Source organism: Corvus kubaryi, unplaced genomic scaffold (assembly GCF_017639235.1).
Source record: "Corvus kubaryi isolate FWS band 111438036 unplaced genomic scaffold, C.kubaryi_AGA036_p1.0 37300, whole genome shotgun sequence".
In the NCBI taxonomy this organism is placed as follows: Eukaryota; Metazoa; Chordata; class Aves; order Passeriformes; family Corvidae; genus Corvus; species Corvus kubaryi.
The window spans coordinates 4,245,843-4,271,294 of NW_024581093.1; the positions used below are offsets into that span (position 1 = coordinate 4,245,843).

Consider the following 25,452-nt stretch of genomic DNA (forward strand, 5'->3'; position numbering starts at 1 on the left):
ACTAATTTGATCTACCTAAGGAAACCACTCTTGCAGGAACTCTAAAGATGAAAAATAGCACCAATTATATTCTCTAATACAATTGATTTCTTAGTACCCGTGTGTACGGTTCTGATTCTGTACAATTCTACTGCCAACTCAGTAAGAAGGGATTTTATGACAGTCTGAAAACTTTCTTTCCAAAGACTTTGTATGAACACACTGCAAAGCTGTGTACATAGGCAGACACTTCACAACTGAATAAATAAGATTAACTGTATTCAGATCCAAAATTTTACCCATTTTTACAACAGTGGGTCAAATAAATGTAGCAAAATCTCTTTTTGGTTCTTTTCTTTTCCATTTTTGCATGCTACCGTGTGCAACCTTCATTGCAGTTGTCACTGAAGGCAACTCTGCTCTTCCACTACTGAAGCCACAGCAAAGGCATTGGGAGGCAGCTGAGATCTTTCACAGAACAAGAAAACCTGTGTTCATGCAGTAACTTATAGCACAGTGTAAAACCCAGCATGTTTAAGATTAACCAGAGCTTATCCCTTTTCATGCCATTGAAGAGTCACCTCTGTAACTGACTGACACCTTAGCACAGCCTCCATTGGGCACAGTTACACAGGTATGTATTATAGCATTAAAGTTTATAATTAGGATTTTAAAGGACCTAAATTTTGTTGTTTCATTCAGGAAATCAGTATCTGGCTGTGCTCTGAAGAAATGCCTGTGCAAGAAGGTTACTCCATCGGGTCGCTGCAGCAGGTATTTTTCACCTTGCTCCAGAGAAGGGTGGGAGGATCTAGCAACTGATGAAGACAGGATAACAGACAAGATGGAGCTTTGGCTTGATTCCATATGATAATTTCAGTGTAATTGTTTTGCCTTTAGGCTGCTGTATCTGATTAGACCAGTCTCTCGCTGATCCAAGGTTAGGAGAATGCAAAACTGCTGTAGTGAAGTGCTAAACACAATTGCAGCCAGACCAAATAATCTGGGCCAGTTACCCATGCAGATCTGCAGATAGAGGCACACATGCAGTTTTGCATGAGGAACATAACACACAGTAGCTCCAAATTTGGGAGGAGGATTAATAATTTGTTAAGATAAAAGTTGTGGTCTCTACAGTAGGTTGGGTAATCATATAAATAAATGTAAAAGTCCATTTTAGAGCAGCCTTCTTTTAATACTAATTGGATGCAAAAATCTTATCACATTAGTAACCTTCATACCTTTATAATAAGTCTTTTATTGTATTAGCCAGCTTGGTTTTCACTAATATGATACGAAAGACTTGCTAATATATTAGGAAAGTCACTAACACCATTAATTTACTAGATAAATTACTTCTCTATCTTGGAACTTTAAATGAAATGGAATTCACTAATCCTAATTGGTTTGCCTTCTACCAGAATTATTTCCCATTAGTTCAGCATGTTTTCTTTTTTCATACTTGAACAGAAGAGATTTCTTAAACTCAAAGCCTTGGGGTACAGTATATGGGTTTATTAATTATCAGGTATTCATTCAAGGGGGTTAATTAAGCAATAACTTTCCATTGACTGGAATATACAAAGGAATAAAAGGCTTGACTTGTCCTGCTGATTAAAGCAGTGAGGCCGTTGTGCCATCATTTTGTTCCATTTGGTTGTGGGGGAATAAAGTTTTCCCACTATTTAGCACGGAGCTCAGAGCCCCCATTCCTTATGCATAGAAACTTTGTTGGTTTGTTGATTTTTGTCCTTTTTTCCTCCCCCATCTCTGCCTGGCAATGAGGGTTGTGACCTGCGCTTGTGGCTGTGGATCTTGGTGCTGTAGCCCATGTTTTTGTCACATGGAGACTTGAGAACTGCAATGCAGTAACGGGAACTAAATCCCCTTGGAAATGAGGAGCCGGTGCTGAAGGCAGCATCCTGCTGAGTAAGTCGGGTATCTCACTGTAAGCACAACACTTCTGCTGAGGGGTTGGTACTTGGCCGTGTATTGGCTTCCAGGCAGAGTTTATGGTGTTGGCTTTGATGTTTGGGCCTAATTCAAACCTTTTTGGAATCAGTGGAAGGACTCTCCATGTACTTCAGTTGATTTTGGATCAGGCCCAGCAGTCTTGGAATAGCTTGTCTGTGCGAGAGACACCCTCTCTTCTCTGGGGACGTTGCCTCATCGTTTGAGAGGAGCAGCATGTCAGCTAGAACAGCTACTCTTGGGAAGGGGAGTGAGCTGCTCTCAAACAAGGACCTGAGACTCTTGCAAGGGTTACTTTGGTCTCGGGCTCACCCTGCAGGAACTTGAATCTGTTGTCTTTTAGGACATACTTTTGAGAAGTGGATCCTTTGAGAGTATAAATTAATATATTGGAATAGATGGAACAGAAAGGGGGTTTTCCTAGAGCTTCCCCAGGTCCCACTGAACTCCATTTCATGTAACAGCCTCCCTGGGGCCGTGACAATCTGTTTTAATTAGAGCTGTCTCTGAGCATCTCTTGATTAGGCTGAGGAATGGGGCTCCACCGAGAATTCAGCTGACCCAAGCTGTGGGAGCGCAAAGGCCATCGTTGCGCAGGCCTCCCACGTACCCTCATTTGCACTGTGTGAGACTCCAGTCCAACCCAGCTCGCTGCTGGCCGGGCTCTGGAATCCATTTATAAAAGCTTGTGGTTGTGTCTGTGTGTTGGTAAACGCATATGATGCACTGGCTGGGGCTGGCTGAAACTGCCGCTCGCAATCAGCCCTGCATCACTGAGTCAGCGCATCCCGAAGCCTGAGCACATCTCTGCCCAGGGGAAGCAGGGCTGCTCCCCACCACACCCGGGAAGGTGGGGCCTTCGGGTACCAGCCAGGAGCCCACTTGTCCCAGGCAGGAAAAGAGAAGGAGGTGGAGCTGGAGGCTGGAAAAATGTGTGATATTGGAGTGACTGCTGAGTTTATTCCCCAACAAGCGTTAGCTTGCTTTTCTTCTTGATTGTTTTGGTGATTGTGGTAAAGTGCAGATGTTATGCAATGGTAGGACTGGTAACACTGGCCACTGCCAAGTGTAGTGCCAGGAGTCATTTATAAGCTTCCCCAGCAATGAGCTCTGTCAGCACATGCTTCACCTCCTTGTTGCCATTGCAGGCACCACTGTTGAGCCAAGCTATGCTGTGACTGAGATGCCCCTTCCACACCAGTCTGGGAGAGGAGCTTCTTGCCCCCGTGAAGCCACTGTGCTGTGCCCTTGCCATGCTCTGTTAACTCTTGCAGAGGAGCTCTGCAGCCCAGCTAGAGAAGCCAAAATTCCAGCATCACCTTACCAAGAGGGACGTTTTGGTGAAATGAAAAGGTTTCGAAATCCCAACAAGAAAGGCTGTAAGATTGCCTTGAGTGCTTGAAATAATGTATGTATGCATACATCTAGGTATACCTGTATAATTGCATGAGCCAAATGGCTTGCTTTGGCTTGCTTATCATTCTAAGACATAAAACAGGTAATCTAGCTTTATTTGACACCTACGATAATCATCCAAGAAAATGAGAGGCTCTGTAATGGAGGTCTATAAACAGGTCTTGCAGGTCATTCCCACCAGCTGGCTCTGCACACCAGGGCTCTATGGAAACGTGACTATAAACACTGTGTTGGATCAAGAGCTGCTCTACTGACAGAAGAGACGAACACTAAAGCAGTACAAAACTGAGTAAGTCTCAGAAAATGATTCACTCTCTTAATTAATTTTCCATTTTGGTTGGTGGAATGCCCTTAGGTGGCTGCAGTGGGCTCGAGTTTCTTCTTTCTGGGCAGAGTTCACCTTTGCACAAGGACTGGGAAACTCTCCTCTCCCACCCTCCACGCACTGAGAAGCCCAGGCAGGATCCTTTAAGGGAATATCTTCCTCTACCCAAATCATTCTGAATCACACTAATTTCTTAAGGCACAATCGCATGTGGCTCAGAGGCTTATATAATTACCAATGCAGTGGTATGCTGGGAAGCCTGTAGCCTTCCTTTGTTAAGCAATGCCCCTTTCCCATCTCGTGGAAAGTATCCCCAAGTGCAGTTTTCTGTCCTGACAGCCCCTGGTAAAAGCAACTGTATGTGTGAGCAGCCCTTCTTGCGAAAGAGGCAGCATTCCCAGCTGTCTTGTGCTGGGATTCTTCATTCCCTGGGTGAGCCAAGCACTCATACAATAAGGCAGAGCAGGGGAGCAGAGTCAGACATGCATTCCCTATCCATGCAGGATCCAAATGCCCATGGTGTGCCATCTTGTACCAGGGCAGCCGGAGCAAATTCAATGCCAACGTTTCCAGAGTGCTTTTATGTCAGGTTTGTGTGGTTGTCCAAGTTGAGTATGAACAGTTTGCTTGCTTTCTTTTGAATAATAAAATATTGAAGGCTCTGCTCCAGCCATTTCTTCCATGATTAACAACTAAATCCTTAGTCACAGTTTTCCCACAGAAATCCTTTACTCGGATCAGGAGACAGGACAAAAGGAGAGGAGAGAGCCCCCATGTCATGCCCCAGGCCATCCTAGGGAGGGGACAGGCAATCCTGAGCCTTATCTCTCCCAGGTCTTCCCCTACAATATGCCTGGAGAAGTGACTAAGCTGGGGAGAGGAGCTGGAGCAGCATGAGGTGGATGTGTAGGAGGTTGCCAGTGGGGTTGTTCCAGCTTATGCTGGGAGTCACCTTGACCCAGAGCTACAAAGGAAATGTAAAACTGAATTTCTTCTTTCCATTTCTGCCCCACAAACTGCACAGCATAAAATGTATCACTTTCTTATTTTCAAATAGCTTTTCTATATGCATTATTAATGTAACTAAAACCCAAACCTTCAATTTATCACTCCCTGGATACTTGCACTTAGAAATGTGTGTTATATCATTGTCTGTTTAGAGATGGTGTTAAGTTCTAGCTTGAAAAGAAAGGTGTGGTGTTGGGAACTGTATCTTTCCTGAGAGGACACCAAAGTAAAGTGGGGTTTTTTTCAAGACAGAAGTGTGTAAGGGTCTCCCTTGATAGGGTGTAGGGGGACCTCAGGGCAAAGAGAGGGCATGGCCTGTTTTACTCTTTACCACCATGCAGGAGATACAATTTGGCTACTTCTGCCATTGAGCCTGAATTAATGTGATTTGATTTTTCCTCCGTCCAGTATTTTACTAATAAACACCAGTTTAAAACCCAAAATGTAGCCCATTAATGAATCATAGATATTTTGTCCTATCATGCTTTCATCTGCTTAAGCCTTAAATTTCTACTGCCCTGAGGAAGACTTTGATTAGGGCTCCATACGGTGCCAGAGATGGAAGGTTTATGCAGCTGGGGGTTTCTAGCAAAGCATCAGAAGCTTTAGGGTTTCTCTTTGCTCCTGAGAAATGCTGCTGGCAGAAGAACAGGTTCTCAGAGTCAGACTGACAGAAAAATTACTGACACCCCTAAGAAACCAGGTAGGGACTGCAGTTTTGACCTGATGAGGATTTTAACATCAAGATTCCTATGAAAGCCATGTGAAGTCAATGGAGATACTTCCACTGATTTCTAAGGACTGTGAGGTATACCCCATAGGGTAATGATCTCACAGGCTCTTCACAACCTGTCTTAGATGGATTTGAACAGCAGATCTGTGCTAAAGGGAAAGGGGGCACGATTCCCTTTCCCTCTGAGGAGGAGAGAAGGTGCAGAGTATGCAGCTGTGGGCTTATCTACAGCTTGGTGTGGCCACAGGGCAGGGACTACCCACTGCAGGGAGCTATGAGGGATGTGCCACCTGCCCAGACATTTGTGCCCACGAAGGCTCACCCTGAGTGAAGTGTGCTGCAGTGGAGTGACCTGGAGTCACCAGTGCTTTGGAGCCCATCATGGGCTGTACAATGCAGGGGTGGAGGCCACAGTATCTTGAGTCCCAGTCTCTCTTCTGCCAGGGGGAAAACAGGTCTTTAGAGGCTGAGGGGTGGTACCAGACCAGCGTCCACATGCCCAGCCTGTGGAGGTCTGTTCCTTCAGGCAGGAATCACATGAGATAGTTGAGTTGAAATTGGGAGAAACTGCTCCAGCAGCTCTCTGTGATAGGGTGTAAAGTTTCATTTCTAACATCTAGAACCTGCACTCGACTGCACTTGAGAGAAGCCACCTGTTCAGCTCTGGGCACTGTCATCAGGGCCAGGATTCACCTCCCAGAATTAGCAGCCAATGTCAGGATTTCGGTGTGCCAGGCAGTAAAGGGGTCCCTTCTCCAAACATCTGCCCCCAGCACCCCACTAGAAGAGAAAAATATGAGCACAGGGAATTAAAGTGACAGCCCCTGAGATCTGGCATATGTTACTGTCTCTGAGGCTGATTTAACTGGGCAGCAGGTAGAAAAGACAAATATTCACTAGAGAAGCTGGAGAAATGGAGGCAAGGCAGAATGAGATAAAACCTCTCCGAGAGAGTGTTTTACAGTGTGGTTCCTTGGGGGGCTGGGAAGGAAGGAGAAAGTTCACCATAAATGGAAAAAGGCTTGAACTATAATTAATTTACCTTGTCTGAGCTTTTTACCACATTTCCATGCATGAGAAAAAAATGCACCAAAACTCACATGTTCTTTATTTTTTAAGTACACAAGAGATAAATGGCTCACAACAGATTAATTTGGCCATATATTTGCTCAGACTATGGAAGGGCTTGTGATGGACTTCAGCTTCAGATGAAATAATTAACCCAGACTGAAAGGGCATTTATTGGAAAGGCAATATGGAAAAAGAGGTTGCTGCTGTCTGATCTGCCTGACTCCTGCAAATTAACAACTTAAAGGCGAGGTTTTCTTGGAAATCTGCAGGAAGGAGCTAAGCTCCACTGCTTGCACTGAGCCAAATGGGCTTCAGGAGCAATGAAGGCAGCTCCCTTCCCAAGGCTGCTGGTCACTCAAAGTTGATCTGGGATGTGACAATCAACCCAGGTTCTCTCTGGCTCATACTTTGCCAAAAAGAGGTTGGGGAATCAGCCTATTTTTACTGTTTCTAGCACCAGCTGTAGGAGATCCCAGCTCAGTTGCCTGTGTGGGTTCTGCATGCCTGTACCAAATGTAATTTGTCCTCTCACAGTGGTGTCGGCAGCAGAAGAGACACTGAAAGATTTGATCAGCCTGAAGCCAGAACTCACATAATCACTTTTGCTATGTAGAAACTAAAGTTGATAAAAATGACAGGATTCCAGTGAAGGTCTGAAATGTCCCCAGGTTCAAGGATTCTTGGATTAAGGGCTGGAGTCTGCTAGGAACTCGAGGTTAAATTTTGCTCTTTCCCCTTTGTAGTGTTGACCATACAGAAGAAAAATACTTGGAAGGAAGCAAAGTATATATATATATATACTTCTGCAGCCTAAGAGCTGGTTTCAGTCCTGCATACTTTTATGTAGAACTCAATAAAATGCATTTGCAAACATAATTACAGATGCATCAATGTCCTCTAATAATGGATTATATAAAGCCTGTTACGAAGTGCATTCATATCAACTTCTTGGCGAATTATACTACCTGCTATAACCAGGTGTTATAAAAACAATTACAGGTCTATGGGAATTACTGACACAAACTATGTACCCTTTAAATGAAATACAATTTCAGGTAGCTGTAAAAGGTGCTGTAGAGGGTGGTGGAGCTATTTTGGACATCCTGGAGCCAGCAGAACAGGAGAAGAAGCAGTTCTTGGGGAAAGCATGGTGATAAATGGTGCTTCAATGTGCGTTGGCTGACTCTTGGCTCGAGGCCTACAGGTTGATCCAGCTGTCCTTGTGTGCCACAATATTTTGTCCTGGTTTGTAGTCCCAAATTCCTATTAAAATATGCAGCAATTTGCTCACCTAAGTAATGAATGAAAAATAATTAAGACCCTAGTCCTAAATTATTACCAAGCATTTATGAAGTTTCTTCAATTTGCTGGATTCCCACATGAAGGCTTTATTTGAAGCCTTTTCAGTTGAATGGAATTTACTGTTGAATTGGGCAATCTCTGGATAAAGTCTTGGTTTAATTTTGTGAGATTATTTCTTTAGGGCAGAAGGGATGTTATTCTGAGTTATTAGGTTGAGTATTTTGCTGTATCATGAGAAAAACAAATGGATTTCTTCTTCTACTTCCTCATCACTAAAAACAGCCTCTAGTAAAAGATAAGCAGAACCAGTACAGATAGAAAGGAAGCCCCTTCCCTTTTCTCTCTGCACTGAACCTTTACCCAAAGGTTTTTTTTTTTTTTTTTTTGTATGGTTCCTGTTGTTGTTCATATATTTCCTAGTTCTGCCTAGGACATGGAGCACAGTCACAACCACACAAGTTCCCATCATCATGTTTCTTTGCTATTCAGAAAAAATCTTCCCCAGTCCATTTGTTTTTGCAATAACGGATGTTTGGGCAGTGTGAGAAAGCAAAGAGTGCGTGGACCATGGGTGTCACATCAGTGAACTGCAGTTCAGTTTAAGAATGGAGCTGCAGAAACACACTCCTCAGTATACCAGATGCAAGTTTTTGAGGGTGAAACACACCATGCAGCAGGCCCAAAGCCCAGCTCTCTGGAACCAAGGACCTGCTTGCAAATGAGTGAGATGCCCTTTCAAGCAGCTTTCCTGCATATTTTCCGTATGAAATCTAAGTAGATTATGGTGCATAACCACTGTTATGCAGACGTGAGATTGGGATGCAGCTGGGACATATGCTTAGACACAGAAATTGAGATTTATTTCCATGTAAGCAGCTACCCTGATAATTTGCAAGTACATCTTTCCTCCAAGGACCTGAAAGCACTTCACAAATATTGTTGGAGGCTCAGAATGTTCTTGCACTTAAATAAACTCGTTGTTAGAGAGGTTAAGTGATTTATTTGAGGTTTCTCAGTAAATCAGAGGTAGAGGTAGGAAGTGAAACAAGATCATGACTGCAAATGACATCCTTTAACCTTTGGAGGTGCTACTGTGTACAAAGGCCTGACCCCACCAGCCTCACTCATATGAGCAGTGTCTCTGAAGTTAATGGGATGACTGGCATGAGAAAAGGGCTGCAATATTTGCCTCTTTAGGCCTTTCTCTGTGAAGTGTTTAATATTTCCCCAGAGGTACGTTTGGCTTCACCTTCTACAGAGTGTCTTATAGCAACAACAACAACAACAGCAACAGAAAAGTCAAATCCATTTTCTTCCTTTAGTGCGTAAAATCAGGATCCAAGGCGAGCACTCTCTCTGGGCAGGCGCTAAGCCACGGGGACCTGAAGAGAGTTGGTGTTTCTTGGAAATGGGCTTTGACTTCTCTGCTTGTCTCTTTCACAGGAAAGTAAGAGATTTTGGGACACAGTATGGACCTGCACATTTCCTAGCTGGTAAAAAAACCATAGTCCATATTTCTTCTCAGCAAAAGTTTGGCACTACCCCAACTTCAGCAATCACAAAGACTAATATGTAAGAAAGACTGCACTAAAAATACAACGTAAAAATATATCCTTAATAAAATGAAACCAGAATTCCCAAATTCATTTTTCTTTCTCTGCAGAAAAAAAAAGGGTTGTGGCTACAAGCCACTTTTTGCCTATTTAAGTCTCTGTGCTTCTTATTCCACTTCTTTAACAGGCTTGAAATGAATGAAGAGGTAGCAGACACGAGAGTGACATAGGCAGTAAATTATGTAAGTTCTATAAATGCGTGGCAATGGCAAGCAGGTTTCAATGCTAATGCAGCCGGCAGAGATTTCTGCCATTAGGGAAGAAAGGAGGGAACCTGCAGCATCTGAAGAGAAATGGGCTCAGTGAGTCCAGCGCCTGCTCCAGCCTGCAGAGAGGGGAGCCTGCCACATTCAGGAAAGGGGAAACGACTCCTGAAACGTGCACAAGTGACAATTCCCCGTAGCTTGAACTTTGATGACAAAGGGAAAGAGATCATTAACTGTGAGCGAGGAGAGTTTGTGGAAGAGAGAAGAGAAAAGGGAAAAAAAAAAAAAAACGCTCTTTAACTCTGGAGTTTTTAAAAGTGCCCTTGTTTGTTTTCTTGGCAGAGGAGCGGAGCGTTTGGCACCCATCCTTGGAAGGTGGCCCAGCTGTACAAACGCTGGGGTTGGCCCTTTCCACGCTGTTGCTAAGCTGATGGCCCAATAGCCGGCGGGGCTCTCCACACCCCACCCGTGCTCCGGCCGCATCCAGGCTCCAGCCCGCCTGTATTAAAGGCTTCTTTTCTCCCACTCGCTAATAATAATAATTCAAGGAAAAAAAAAAAAAAAAAGGAAAAAAGAAAAAAAGAAGAAGCCAAAAAAGTGCCGAGTTTATGCAAGCAAACCCTCCCCAGCTCTTGCCAGGAGCTGAGCAGAGGGGAGCTGGGGAGCACCAGCCCGTACCCGGCTCCCGCTGGGATGGATGGGGCTCAGCGCTGGGCTCTGGTCGGACTCGTTCTGCGCTCCCTCCCTCTACTCCCACAGCCTCAAGGTATAGGGCAGAAACAAAGGGATTTTTCTCTCCCCCCCCCCCCGGCCCTTTCCTCCTTTTTTCTTTTTTAATAACTTTATCAACTCCGAACCCCAGGATGATTTGTGTGTTTCATACTCTCTCTGTGCTTTTACTCTTGGTTAGAACTTGGATCCTTTCCATTTCTCAGTTAAAAAATCTTTTTTTTCTTTTTCTTTTCTTTTTTTTTCCCCCTCTCTCTTTCCCCCAGTTGTTTGTGGTTTTGCATGAAAGGGCACTGTTAACTCCTTCAGCGCCCGGTTGGAAAGGGCTCTCTTGGCTCTGCTGTTTTAGGTATTTCTGGAAGAGCAGAATAAAGTGCTGGGTTTCAAAAACACAGTCTGAAGAAAGGACAGCAGTGATGGAAAAGATTCACACTGAAACCGCTGCTGTAAGTTAACCCCAGCTAGAAAAGCAGAGCCCCTGTTATGGACTTACAAGAGGCCTCACCAGTCCTGCAAGGCACAGGATGAGGCCATTCCGAGCTGGTGCTCAAAAGCATCGATTTAAGGGGCAGAAGGTGAGAGGTTTGGTAAAAGCATGGGAGGCGGTGACTGTCCTGGCTGCTCCACACAGAGAGGGGAGCCAGGCCACCACATGCTACTGCTGGACAGGGCTAACACCCCTTCCTGGCTCAGCATGTGCACAAAGCCTTGCTTTTGGGTGAAAAACTGGGAATTCGGGGGTTTTTTGCTGCATAACTACAATATAAGCAAAAGGTGCAGTTTTGCACCGAGGTTGTGTTAAATGCCATGTGGCTGAACAGGAAGTCCTCAACACACCAGGACACCTATAAATCATGGGAAATCTGGGCAAGTTCTTGCTGGAAGTTGCAAAACGTAGAGGATTAATTTTCCCTGTTGTCCATAGGAGATGAAAGACTGGGAAGTTGGCATCTGTCACTTAAATCACTTTTTTTGCCCTCCTCATCTACAGTTGCAGCTGCAGACAGTGGGGATGGTCTCTCTCCCGTGGGGAGGCTGGGCTGGGTACACATGTCCACGCCTGCACTGCTCCAAGAGCTTTCCCAGCTGAAGTCCTGGAGCTTTGAGGGAATGCTAGAAACAGGGATGACTTCAATACTTGGCAGCAGCTAGGATAAGTTATCTTTTTCCTTTAAAATAGAGCATGTTACGCAAGCAGGTTTTATTATAATTATGGGTATTTATTATTTCTGTAGATTATAAAATAATCTTCTTGGAAGCAATAGGAATGTAAATTTAGTATTTCATGCTATTTGTGAATTAAATAACACAGCATTTCTTGTACACCTTCTCAAAGCTCATGAAAAATCCCCTCTTATATTTGCACACCCTGTGGTAATTAGCAAGTAGTACTTTTCATTTTTTAGACTTTAAAAAAATCTTTCTGTATTGGTTAAAACAAGTGCATATTTTTTCCAACATCCTCCCCAGTATGATTGCTGTTCCTGAATGTTTCTGAATGTTTCTACGCGTGTTACCATGTATGTTTGTTTTGCCTGTTAGTTCGGTTTTGTAGAACAAATGTAGAAAACGAAAATATAGATTTTTAACCGCAACAAGATTCCCTGCAGACAGGATTTTTTTGTACAGCTATAGAAATGCAGCAGCTCAGAGGAAGAGCACAGCATGTAATTTTACATATATCATAGCCCTTTTTTATTACTCTTACCACAGCAGCTGAATGGAGAATTACAGAAACTATGTCCCTGATTCTGTAAAGATTTTAAAAAGAGGCTTAACTTTAGGCATACAGGTAACTTCAAAGGGAATTAAGTGAAAATAGAAGATACGAGTATTTCATGACAGATGAATGCATTAGAGAAAATGATCTATACAAAACTTCATCCAGAAGTTCTGGAATTACGTTAATTGACCTTGGTGAGCTAAACAAAAGCTCAGTCGAAATTATTTTCAGAATTTAAACCCAACACTTTTGCAAAATAAAACCCAGTGTAATGGATATTCCTATTATTGTGTATCCGCTGGTTTTCTGTAGGCAAAGGGTGAAATCCAGCACTGCGGAAGGGAGTGGGAGCATTGCCGTTGATTTCACTGATGCCAGAATTTTGCCCAAAACACTTACACTTCCTTTGGCTCTGACTTTTCTTTTATTAACTCTGACATTGGTTTCTGCATCTCTGCTGTCACACTGCATGGGGTGCAAGAGCATTTTAAAATTAACAGTGGGCTTGAGCTGCAGACCATGGCTCATTGATCAAACCTTTGAATCCATCTGACAGAGTCTGATCAGGTGTTTGATTCCTGCCCAGACACACCTCTTTGCACACTTGCAATTTTGTTGGCACACCTGTTGTGACCAAGGTGGGAAACTTTGTGCATTTAGCAAATCCCAGTCTGGTGGGGCAAACTAAGCATCAATTTTCCTTCACCACGTAGGAGCAAGCTGTGTCAAGTACTGCACATCACTTTATGATCATGCTAAAGCCACTGTGACAACAAGCCACCTCAGCAAGCTGTCATTTTAATGTTTTATCCATTTTCTTTTCGTGTGTGTTCGCTCCACATTCCAGTGAAGCCTCATCTCCCCTGCCCACCGCCATCGGCTACTAGGCTGCAGCAAAGCCCCGTCTCGAACATGTCACATAGAATGAACTGGGAAAACTCCACACAAAACGTTCTGAACGCTGGCTTCCAGAGGAAAATTCCCTCCTGGTCAGAAAGAGAGAAGGATGAGTGAGACAGTGGTAGGTGGCACCTGCACAGGGGCAGCACTCAGCCTCCTGCAGCCAGGATTGTTGTCCTGGTGGTTTTCTGTGGGACACAGATGCAATCTCTGTGTGGCGGCTGCAGTGGGAACCCCTCTGTGCCTCGCTGCCACAGCTCTGTGGGATGCCCGTGCCCATTTATCACTTCAAACTAAGCTGAGCAGCTCCACTGTAATACTGCAAATTACAGGCCTTCTAGATCATCATTTTAAAGCACTTAAGCTTGTGTTGTCTTTTAGCTTTTTATTCATCTAACTAGTTAAGGTTCTGAAGACCTAATCTAGTTCCCATTAAGACAAAGAAGAGGATTCCTTTCCCTGTGAAGTGTTACACCCCAGGAAGCCAAAAACTTTGCTGTCTGCCTTCGACATGTATATCTTACTGGCATTAACAGCTCAACCTATAGATTTTTCTTCATCAGTGGGGAGGTTTTATTCTTATCCCCATTTTACAGGATGAAATCTCTTATCCAGTAAAGTATGTGAGCATGTGCCAGTTTCAACAGAGCTGGTGGAATATTTCCAGGATAGACAGTGTTTGCCAAAAGTGCAATTTGAAGTGGAAAACTATTCACAAATTCTGGTTGAACGTAATGCAGAGTTTTGTCAGAAAGAAAATCAGGGAAAATACTTTTCTCAGGGCAAATGTTTCATTTCAGTATTTTCAAAATAAACTATATAATTTTCACCTTTCTTATACCACTTAATTTTCAAAATTAACCATTTTTCTTCATTATTATTTTTAAAATAATATGGTCAATTGAATGTTAGTAAGGGAGTGAATTGTCACTGCTCAAAGTTTCATTTTGATGGTTTGAAAGGGAGGGTTTGCTCAGCTAGAATGTTTGTTGTTTAAATTTTGCTTAAAAAACAGTATGAAAACTTCCATTCTAGATCAAGCAATGCAATCTGGGCTGACCCAAAATGAAACTTTGGGGGGGCTTTTATGTTTGTTCCACCAACACATTGTGTGTTTGAGGTTGAACCTCACCTGGATCATTTTTCCAGTCTGCCGTTCAGCCACCAGGCCGAAGGGAACACGTCTGTACAGCTCCTGCTCCAGCAGTTTAACTGCTCTATTGTTTTCACTTGACTCCTGTGAAACTACCTGTGCTGGGAGTCAGCCACGTGGCTTTGAGTCTCCCTGAATCAATGCCCAAACAAACTTTTGGGAAGTCAATCCAGGTGATGGGCAGAGCCCGGCGGGGAGCCTCGGATTCCTGGCTGGCCCTTTGGTGCTCTGAGTTCAGGACCCTTCTTCTCCAGGTTTGCAGACCTCTCTGCAACACATCTGGGTTCAGAAGGAAGGATGGGGGCTGAAAGGGAATTATTTTCTTTCGCAGCCTTCAGTGCTTATGACCCAAATTGGGGAAGTGTGTAAGCTGGAAGAAATGCCTGGGTGGATTTGAAACTGAGATCAGGGCTACATTTTTCAGTGATTCTTGTATTAGTTTAAAACGTTCTTCTGCCTCTTATGAGCATAACTTCCTTTAAATAAATACACAGATAACTTCCCCTAGTTGCCAAGAGTTTTCCCATCCTCTTATAATAGCTCCTCATAATAATGCAAAATAAGCGATAAAATAAAAATGAATTGAAATAATTTTGCAATGACTACTTTAACAATTAATCTGTTCAGGGAACAGCAGGAACAACAAAGACATAAATTTAAACATATACCTCTAAATAGCATAATTGCCTTTTAAGTTTCAAACTGTACACATGAAAAAGAATTCCAGCCATCCAAGAGAGAAGGAAACATGATCCAAAGGATGCTTGCTACACACCAAAATATTTTCCACCAAACTAAGTTTTATGAACTTCCCAATGCCAGGCGATATGTATCTGCAGCTCACTCATACTGACTTAATTTGTTGCTCTGTGTGACAAGTTGTAGTCTGATCTAGCCTGACATGCCATGGTATGCACAGCACACATATATCATGATAAGACAGTTGAAAACCAAAGACAAACAGCCCCAAAGAGAGAGTTAAATAGCATGATCCAGTAGGGGCCTGCATCCATCAGAGGGAAGCTATTTGAAATGGCACATCTTCCACTTGCAAGTAAATAAATACTGATTGCGTGCAATAGCTGGGAGTGAAGGAGATAACACCGTGTTCCCACGGACAACTTGCTTTCTTCTCCTCCATATGTATCAGTTACATTCTTTCTAATGACATCCTTTTTTATCAGTGTAGTGAAAAAACAGGGTGTCTTGGACTCGTAAACCCCACTGAAATGAGAAGATGGAATCTCTTGCTGCTCACTGGAGAATGAGACGAACCCAGCTGCTACTGCTGCTGTAACACGATGCTCCTGCATCCTCCTTCTGTTCTTTATTACGTTGGTAAAAGCACCAGGAATTCAACTGGCTTCATTTCTGGCCAACTTCAGGTTCCTCTTCTAAGGACACAAAATATTTCTGGGCTATAACTGAAGGATTCCTCTGGCAAAGGGGATGACCTCTTCAGTGTTTGAGGTTCTGAGAGAAACTACTGCCCAGCTGTAGCAATGTTAGTTGCATTCCCATTACCAAAAAGCCCAGTAGGAAACAGGTGACTTTTTGTCATTTAGTGAGTGAAGGTGTTGGCAATTATGACAAAGAGCTCACTTTGAAGGGGTGGTTATAAGACACAATCAAAACATGTCCGTTTCACTCCTTGTGTCTCAGGTATCACATCTGAGGTGTTTCTGAGGCCCTGGGATGCAGAGGTTTAGAGCATTACACAGATCTGATTTTCATGCCTAGAAAACTGACACACACTAACACAATGGTTTTTATACCTGTATTTGGGCCACAAAAGAATATAAAAACCCAGGCAAACATGGCAGTAATTTGTAACGAATTTTTCAGTTTTCTTTTTATAAAGAGTGGTGTTTTGACCAAGTGAAAGCTGCCTTCACTTTGGTCCCTTTGAGTTCAGCATTGTGAGAGTCTAGCTGAGAAGCTGAGAACTTCAGTTTATCTTAAAGTTTATCTTAAAGTGCTCTTAAAGCTGTGTCTGTGGTGTTGTACTGCCTCACTTTGAGGAGCTGGGATGAAGAACTGAGCACGTGCTGCATCTGCTTAGTGTTTCTACAGACTGTGCAGGATGATCACTCATCCAAAAAGAAACACTTTCCACTCTACATGAGCATCAGTGGAAATGCAGATAGTTTCAGAGCAGTTCTCTTTTTATCATAGAAAACTGACATTCTCTATGGACCTGCTCCAAACCCTGATCGTGTCAATGAAAGGACTCCCATTGAATTCAGTGTGACTTGGAGTGGTTCCTGAAAATGGGAACAAAGCAGCAAATTTCATAAATCTTCTGATGTGGTCCTTAAAGCTAGAATTCAGACCCCATGGGGCAAAGGTTTGTGATTAGAAAGATGATTTGGCCTCTCTTTCTTCCTGAGTTGAACCATTCAGGCCTCACTGAAGGTTCATTCTTTTAGAAATATCATACGCCAGTCAGCACAGGGGATCATCGGTCTGTTAAATGCTACATTATGCCTTTTACTTTTCATTATGGTATGAGATTTGATTAAGGCAGTCAATGACCCTGTGCTTAGAAGCAGAAGAAAAAAAAAAGGGAAAAAAAAAAAGCTAATGGAGCCATATAGCTAAAATATGTTGCTGAGAAGTGAAACAATTGAAGGTGTGGAGGAGAGAGGAATTATCACAGCACTGTTGGCACTGAAGTGGTGTTGGGAGGCTTTTACCTGCCATAAAGCATGTGCTGGCACTATTTCATTTTCCACCTTGGCCATAATGCAGACCCTGTTTGTGTAGGAGAGTTTCCCAGCCTGAGAGCAGAGGAGCACATGGATGCCCACACTCCAGGATCCCAGGCAATGCTCACCAGCAGCTGCTGCTCTCAGCAGCCCAGTGCCTGCTTATGGCTACGCCCCTACACCTTTCCCAGGGAAGTTTCTAAAGGTGCTTAGGAAAATAAAAGGAGTTTTACCTCTATGTCTCTTTGTGCCATTGACAGAAAACCAATTTTATTTCCTTCCCTTCTCTCCCTTTAGACCTTCTGCATGTTCCCCCAAACTTGGTGCTGCACTTGATGTGTCAGAGCCCACTGGGAAGGAGGGACTGCTCTCTGCACAATTTTCTGTCACAATTCTTTCAACATTTTGACTCAAGGTAGTTTGGCTTTATCACTCCCTGGGTGCACTGTAGGTGCCTGTCTCCCGAGGCTCGTGACGTGAACCCTTGTGTTGACATGTGGAGCCTCTTCTCCAAGCTGCTCTGTATAAGTCATTCAACCTTTTGATTAGGAGGTTAATTTGCATGGTACTGTGCGTATTCTTTTACTGGAATATATATACGATGAAATGTATGATGTAAGTTAATCCAAAGCTAAAGAGGCCAATAAAAGCCAGTTCCTTAAGGAGGAAGAAAAAAGAGCAGAGCTCAATGGAAGAAAAGCTTGGTCTCAGTCCAGAGTCCTGACTCATTGTTAGCCTCCAGAGCGTCCTGACTAGCATCAACGTGTCCTGGAAGCAATGTGATTTTCCTACTGTATTAACGAAAAAATAATAAAATGTAATGCTAAAACAATAGGACATACCAGAAAAATTTCCACTGAGGAATGGGGCTCTGTAATAAGCTCATGTCAGAATGATTTCCATCCTGTTTGCAGAATCTGAGCGTATGGTGGAGTGACGTGACTTTGTGCAGGCTGTGGAGAAGGGAGCAGCTCCTAAAGGTGTGTAGACAGTTTCTTCTGTACCACGTGCTTCAGAAAGCTGGGAAACAGAATATGAAATATATTTCTATTAATGGGAGCCACCCAGCCAAGAGGGAGCACTAGGAATGTGCTGTATAGCTGCAGAGAAATGTTAAGATCTCATGGAAATCTGAAAAATGTTTCAATGGCCTTCTACCCGTGTCTCTCCATAACTATAATCTCAATATATATATATAATTTGGAAGTGACGGCGTCCTGGAAGCTTGACTAGTGTGAGCTCACAGTTATCTTTTGCTTGATCCTGTGAAATAAATTATAAGCAGCAAATCCCAACTGCAGATAAATTCTTCTCCATCTGTTTTCCTATAAGAGAAAAAAATGTAGAATTGCTTTCATGCAACAATTGCACAAGCAAGTCATAAGCTTAGAGACAAAGGAGAAGAAAGCTAGAATGCTTTCTGGTTTAATGCCAAAGATTTTTAAGATAAAAATTCTCTGAAAGTAACTTCAATAAACCAATGACTGTTGAGCTTAAACAAACCTCAAGTCAAGTTACATTCAATTTCACTTAAATATTCCTTAGGAGTAAAAGAAAACATAAATGCACAAACCCAAAATTTTTATGTCTTAATTGTCATCTTTTTCCCACAATGTGTCCTAAACTAAAATGAGGTCATTTGGATTTTGGTAACCAGTCTAAGTACAGTGCAAAATATATTTCAAGGCAGAACAAGAGTTCACATCCCAAAAACAAAGGAGTTAGCAAATATATAAAACTGCATGAGACTGAATGCACTCAATGCCTAGGGAAGTATAGTTTTACCTGTCAGAAACAAAAAAGTTGGTCTGCATCCATTACATAGACATAAAATAATCTCAGCAAGGGCTGCACCACAGCTAAAGCCTGAGAAAATACTGGCTAAACTTAGCAAAAGAGTTCCTAAATCAGAGTTGTTCCTAGCAAGGAAAATTTTGCTACATTTAAAAATAAAGCAGGTACAATCCTGTGTGAATCAATAATGTGTGTAGTGACAAAAAAGTGACAAAAGATGCTTATACAGTTATAATTACAGCTTGCAGGTCACTTAAATGCCTTGCATGGACAGTCCATAAAGAGAATACGACCAGGCACTATGAATAAGAGCATGAATAAATAGTAAAGATGTAGAAGTAAGGCTAATGAAAAATAAACATTCTTGTTAGGAAGAGAGAGAGCGACAGTAAGAATTAGAGTGATCCGGATTTTCAGGAATACAAGTGAGTGAACACGTACTGCAGACTTTGCATATGAGTATCTGGAAGGGATCTAAAAATCAAAAATAATTAAATGTTTGGTAGTTACATCTGTCCCTCTTTAATCACAGCATGCTTATCTAGAACTTCGTAGGCAGTGAAGACTTTTTTTCCTACTTTCATATTTGTTGTGTTTTTTTGGTTTCTATTAAATATCTACCAGAAGTGCTCTGATCCCACTCGAAATCCAAACCCCCAAAAATGCATGAAGGGAAATAATCCAAATGTCAAATGCAACCACGAGCAGTTAGTCAATCCATCCAAACAAAAGCAATCGAGCCACATCCTTCTCTTTCCTCTCTGGAGACTCACATACATCTAATAATAACCCACCACGGGCACTTCGAGGAAAGGGAAGTGAGGAGGAGCTGTGAGTTTTGACCCCATTCTAGAAAACAAATAGTGTCCAGGCATTTTGGTGAAAGTGCATCAGCTGGTGGCATCCCAGTGTAAAAGTTTATGTGAATAATCTGAATTACACACAGAGATCTGGTGGAGCATACAGTGCCACTTGCAACGTGTATGAGCAACTCAAGAGGCTCTAACAACCCCTCTCTGCAACCTCTGAAGTGTTCCTGCTGTCCTGCAAGGGTCTCTCCTGCATGATTTCACATCAAGTTGGTATTGGAAAAGCCATGAAAAAGTAGGATGAGTTTTTCTCCTGATGAGACAATCCGTTCATGATTCACAGGCACTGGGTCTCCACTGCCCTTGCCCAGGTCCTCCCCAGCAGCAAGGGATGGTAGCAGCACCCGTCTAATTCTCCTGCAGCCCCAACTAAAGTGTGAAATCATAAATGTGCTTTGGCAGGATGTATTTAGGTGACAGTTTTGGGGAAAACACTTGGTTTTCTGTTGACCCTCTTGCATCAAAGACGCTGGCAAGATTAACTGGTGCGTAGTGGCCACAGAGGGAGCAGCTGTGCACTGTCTGGGGATTTCATCTGGCAAACACTTTGTGGAGTTTATTAATCCCCTTGAGCTGACCAGGGCTGCTTTTATGTGTGAAGTTAAATATATGCCTGCTTGCAGGGTGAGGGGCTTTATGTATTTATACCTCATGTCCTTGAAAATCTATCTTTCATATGTCAGTACTTGGTTCGTGTGCCTTATTCCCCTGTATGCTACCCTGAATGTAAGTTCTTTATGAATCTACCTGAAATTGTCTTTTGCAAATGTGTTGGTTTCAGTTTGCAAGAAAGTTGTTCCTCTTTGTACTGCTGGGCATTTCTTTTGTTCATTTTCCTTTGTTAGAGGCTGACAGCATACTGGCTGCAGTTTTCATGTGATCATTCCTGAAATTGCTTCGTGCTTGGACAAATGTGTAGGTGTTCTGTGCAACTTCTTTAAATACTGAGTGAAAACAGTACTTCAAGACTAAAGGAATATACCACAAGATTCTGTTTCTTTCTGCCATTTTTGTCTCTCATTCATCTAATGAGCTTATTTTTGCACCCTATCTTTCATCCCCCACTCTATATTAACAACTTTTCCCTTGATTTCATTGATTCTCCTTGCCCACAGTGGCCTTTTTTAATAATTTATTCAATATGTTTATTCTTCTGAAAGTACCGGCTGCCAAGAGAGGTTGTGGAATAGTCATCACTGGCTCACCTAGACACCCGTCTATTAGGGATTATTTAAGGATAAGGAAATCAATCTTTCTGTGATTCATGAGGAGGAGGGGATGGATTAAATGACCTGGTAGAATAGTCCCCTCTAATTTAAATTATTCTGTTTTGGGTAATGTTTCTTATTTTGTTGGATTTGGGGTTTTGTTGTTGTTGGCCTTTTTCTTTTTCTCTTTTTTTCCCTTTTTTTTGTTCTAAATTCTTTTTGATCTCAATTTCCTTTTTTTTTTTTTTTAAGATAATGTCCTCTTGTGTTCATGTTCTTTGAAAGTATAGAGAATTTGCATGAACCAATTTTTATTAGTTCCCTTGAGAATGTTAAAAACTTCAATTAGGTCACAGTGAAGTCTCTTTTCCAGAGTGAAATTCCTTAATCTTCCTTAATAACTTAAATCTTTGAGAAGTGATGTTGTTCTGCAATGCATTTTCCTCAAAAGTAATTATATACCAGCTAAGTTGCTACATAATAGTCAGGGCTGTGTTGTGCTCTGAGTATAATCAGTCCTTGGGTTTTGTAGAGCCTATTAGCCCTGATGGGCTGGAAACACATGACTGTCAGGATGGAGTTGCAGGCTGGGAGATAGGAATTTCCAGTTTCCAAGACGCCGGCATTTTCTATTTGCACAGGAACCTCTTGCAGTGTAAGCTGATATTCTGCCTGTATTTCTTAGTAGATCTGCTCAATTGTAATTTGGGGATTATTTTAACAACAGCAGGCAAGGAAATCCATGAGGCAAATGTGAGTTAACAGGCTGAGATATGATGCAAGCTCTGCCTTTTGCTTCATGCATGTATTATCATCCTTGCCCAGTGTTTGCTATATTTTCCAGTAGCATGCATCAAGCTGTTTAACACTGTCAGTAATCAAAAGCCAAAATCCCTGTATTGATCCTGGGGCAGTAGGAAGCCAGACTATCTCAAGTCTGGGAGAAACTCCCCTTCGTGGCTGCCTTTGTGCTGTTTCTTCCTTCACTTGTGTCAGCTTTGGGGTCATTGCATAACCACCCCGAAACACTTCTACTTTCTGGAATTAAGGGAAAAGAGCCATACAAATCCTCTTAAGAAGCTTTGAAAGAGCTGCTTGCTTTCCTGTGTGCAGCAGTGAGAGCACCGTTAGTGCATCGTCGGGAGCAGGAGCAGCTCTGTTTCATTTCCTTGGCCTCTGTTTCCTGACCAGGAGCTCAGTGTGCTCCAGTGCCAGCCTCCAAAGGGGGAAAAGAGACTCATTGGGCTAAAGCATAAAACTAAAGTAGTGCCAATGTGGGTTGTGTCTAGAAGAGCTTTGATGTAATATCAAGAACAGTTTTATCTCACCAGAAAGTACATAATGAAAATTATGGAGGACTCTATGGTCCCTATGGATTTAAAGTTTCCTACCAGCTCTGTTGTAAGGATTAGGATAATCTGCTTGGAAATCTGCAAAAACAATGAGGATTGAAGATGTTGGTAAGAGGGGTGAGTTGCAGGAATCAGTAAATTATCAAGTTTTCCCTTGCTTGTCTCCTGCAGACTATATTCCTATTTCTGGTCTATGCGATCTTAAAAAGTGTGGGATTGAGACCTAAACATTCTCCAACCTGAAAGGCTGCCATTAAATAGCTTCTCTTGTTTTTTAATCCTCTAGTTTTATGAGTTCATTTCTTCCCTGGGTGTCTTCAACATGTTTGCTCATTTTATGGACAACGAGATGCAGATGTTTTGCAATTAAGAGCGTAAACATTCTGCTTGAGCAACAAGAGTTTATAATACCTCTTCATCTCAGCTTGGTTGATACTATTCATATGCACAGGGTGGTTCATGCTGAAATTGCCATCTTGGTCAGCCTTTTCCTCATTCCACATACAGTAGATAAAGGTGGGTTTTTTTGGGAAAACATGAGAGATTTGGTTACTTTCCTTAACTGCTTTCAGCCAAATAAAAAATCAAGAGGGTTTCATAAAGCATCAAAACCTGCTTCCTGCACCCACAGTTTTGCTGGTGTAACTTCTTTCCCTGCTCTGCATTCTCCTATGTTTTTTGCCACCTCTGGAGCACTGTCTCTGCTAATAAATGTTCTTCTGTAACTCAGTTGTCCATGAAGTCACGATGAGAAGCCCTGCTCTTCCAGTCCTACTCTTTTTCTGGAGTAAAGACTCTTTAATCATTCTGTAATAATTACAGCAATGTTTTCCCTCGGCTCTATAGGCATTATTTTGAGGGCAGGCACTGGTGTGGCACAGACTTTATGGATGTGTATGTTTTGGGCAAGGAGAAAATGTTCAAATGCTTCTCCTCTCCCTCTGCTGTATTTCCCGTAAATCTCCGTACGCCTCATTTCTGCTTTGCAATCTGCGGTTGCATTTCTCCACACATTCGGTTACAACAGCCTGGATGTGGCATAGTCAGAACTGTTCTTGCTCCAGTCTTCATATCAGCCCTGCTTTGGGCACAGAAGTGACACCCCTTATCTTTCTGTCCCACTTGGTCCCCTGAGAAGGAAAAGACACTGAAGAGAGGGTGGGATCAGAAGTGTCTTAAATGCCCAATTCTACAGCATGTCGCTCCCTAATGTCACTGGACTTGGACTCTTCTGAGGGTTCAAACCTTCTCCTGCACCAGCAGTTTCCTGTCCAAGTGTGTCTGGGGTCACTCTCTGATGAAACATATGCTTGTAAATCAGATTCAGAGCTGAAGCAAGAAATGGGCCCAGGAGAGTGTCTTCAGACTTTGTTTTGTATCATACCAGACTTCAAATATTACATAGTCTTGCCATGCCAGGATATTTTTACTGTCCTAGAGACTGGAAAAAAAAAATTGTCTCTTGGCTGAAGGATTTGTCCATATTTGTTCCAGCTTTAACTCTGGTTGAATTCAGTGCATCCAGTTTCTAGGCTTAGCTTAACTTTGGGACATACTCTTGTTCTGCTATAACTTTTTACTACAAATATCATGCTCTAGCAAAACAGTCCCTGCTTGTAATAACTGAATAGCTGCTTTCTTACAACACCCACTGAAAGGCACTACAGGAAAAAGAGGTCAGATTCACTGGGAATTTTTTATTATTATTTTTGGTTTTTAACCTGGCAAAAATGTGAATTTTAAAAGTTTACATTTCAATCTTAGTTAAAGTCAACAATAACAAACTTCGAAGCAGGAATAGAAGTCCCATGGCACTCAAATTAATATTACAAGGAAATGCAAACTACTTAAGAGGCCTGTTGCACAGCAGTGTGTTCAAGTCCTCAGCTGTAGTCTTAAGGGCCAAGTTTCTGGCACTCTTAGTCGTGTTATTTATATATATATGGACACAAATAAACATGCATGTACTGCATGTGTGCACACACACACGTGCGCCCTGGCCATTGCTAGACCTCAGCGTTGCACAGCCCGGCTGCAGATTTCAATGGAAATCATGTCTGGAAAGATCATAAGCTCTGTGCTTGCAGGCAAAGCAGAAGAAGTGTGCTGGGGAATGCAGTGTCACCACACACGAGGCTTCTGCTAGTTACAAGATGTTTCTGTTTCTGTCTTGTACTGAAAGAGAAATAAAGTGGGAGAAGGAAGAGGCAGCATGTGAAGAAGGGATCTTTCCCATAGAGGTATTGTGATTGCTGACTTTTGAGTTTCAAAACTATGATCCTTGCATGGAGCTCCTTCAGCTGAGAAGACAGAAATTCACAAAAGAATGGTATTTTCTGCCTTTGGCAGGAATAGTTCTTCACCATTGCAACAAAGAAGGGATAAACAGACCTGCTTTCTTCCAGATAACCAAAATGCCATCCCTGGACGCTGCTTGCCCGTGGTCCCCTAAGGTGAGATCACTTCCATTCCAACACCCCCACACACAAAGAAGATTTCAAATGTACCTGGTGATGAGCTGCTGAGATGCAGTGGGTACTTCAGTCTAACAGAAACTGACTGCAGTGGGGAATGTGGACAAAATGATATTGTGTCAGGTACAAGTTTATCCCTGTTGTTTAAGAGGTTGAAAACTACTGTATTTCTTTATTTCCCTTGATGTCTAGGATGTGGCACACAGAATAAAAGCTCTGAACTAGGATTCACAGTTTTCACAGGAGGTAGATTTGGCTCACCAATGGAAATACAAGCTTTGATTTGGAGGAGGAGGATGTCTACAAATGCATGAGGTGTCAGCTGTCACTAATGAAGACCTTCTGGCTGAGACCAGCTGTGGTTTGTGTGTGACTCCTGTGTGCCTGTGCTCTGGAAGGACTGATCCATAGTTATCCTTTATGCAAACCTTCTGTCAGCGGCTTTGGTACCTCCTGATCTGATACTGAATGATTGTGGCTAAGCTGTGGGACAAAGTGATGCAGCTTGTTTATTATAATATTTGGGAAAGAAAAAGATGGTCCTTCATCATATCCCAGTGTTCCTGATTATGTGTGACAAACTGGAGCTATTTAATCCAAACCATTAATGACCTTATGAAGCTTTTTAAAGCCAGTCAGTACCATGATCCTTATTTTGCAACATTTTTATGATTAAAATGTTATGGGAGGCAAGCTGGCTACCCAAACCGAGTTTGTTGAGTGGATGTTTGCGGTGGACTACCCTATCAGCCTATGTGCTCCTGCTGGGCTCAGCCTTTCAGTGCCTCCCAGCAAGCAGTGCTCAGCTGAACTCCCAGTGACCCAGTTGTCTGTGCTAATCGCTCGCTGATTACTGGCTAATCAGTGCCTTGTTTAGAGCAGCCAAGCCAAAACCACCCTTTGCTATGCTGCACTTGG

The 25,452-nt window shown here is 42.6% G+C and overlaps 1 long non-coding RNA gene across 1 annotated transcript; it reads left to right on the forward strand.

Annotated features, from left to right (window-relative positions):
* The first annotated feature begins 759 nt into the window (after positions 1-759).
* On the forward strand, positions 760-20,489 carry LOC121664126. Its single transcript, XR_006015888.1, has 2 exons — positions 760-10,390; positions 10,703-20,489. It is a non-coding gene; the product is annotated as an uncharacterized LOC121664126 (long non-coding RNA).
* The last annotated feature ends 4,963 nt before the right edge of the window (positions 20,490-25,452 follow it).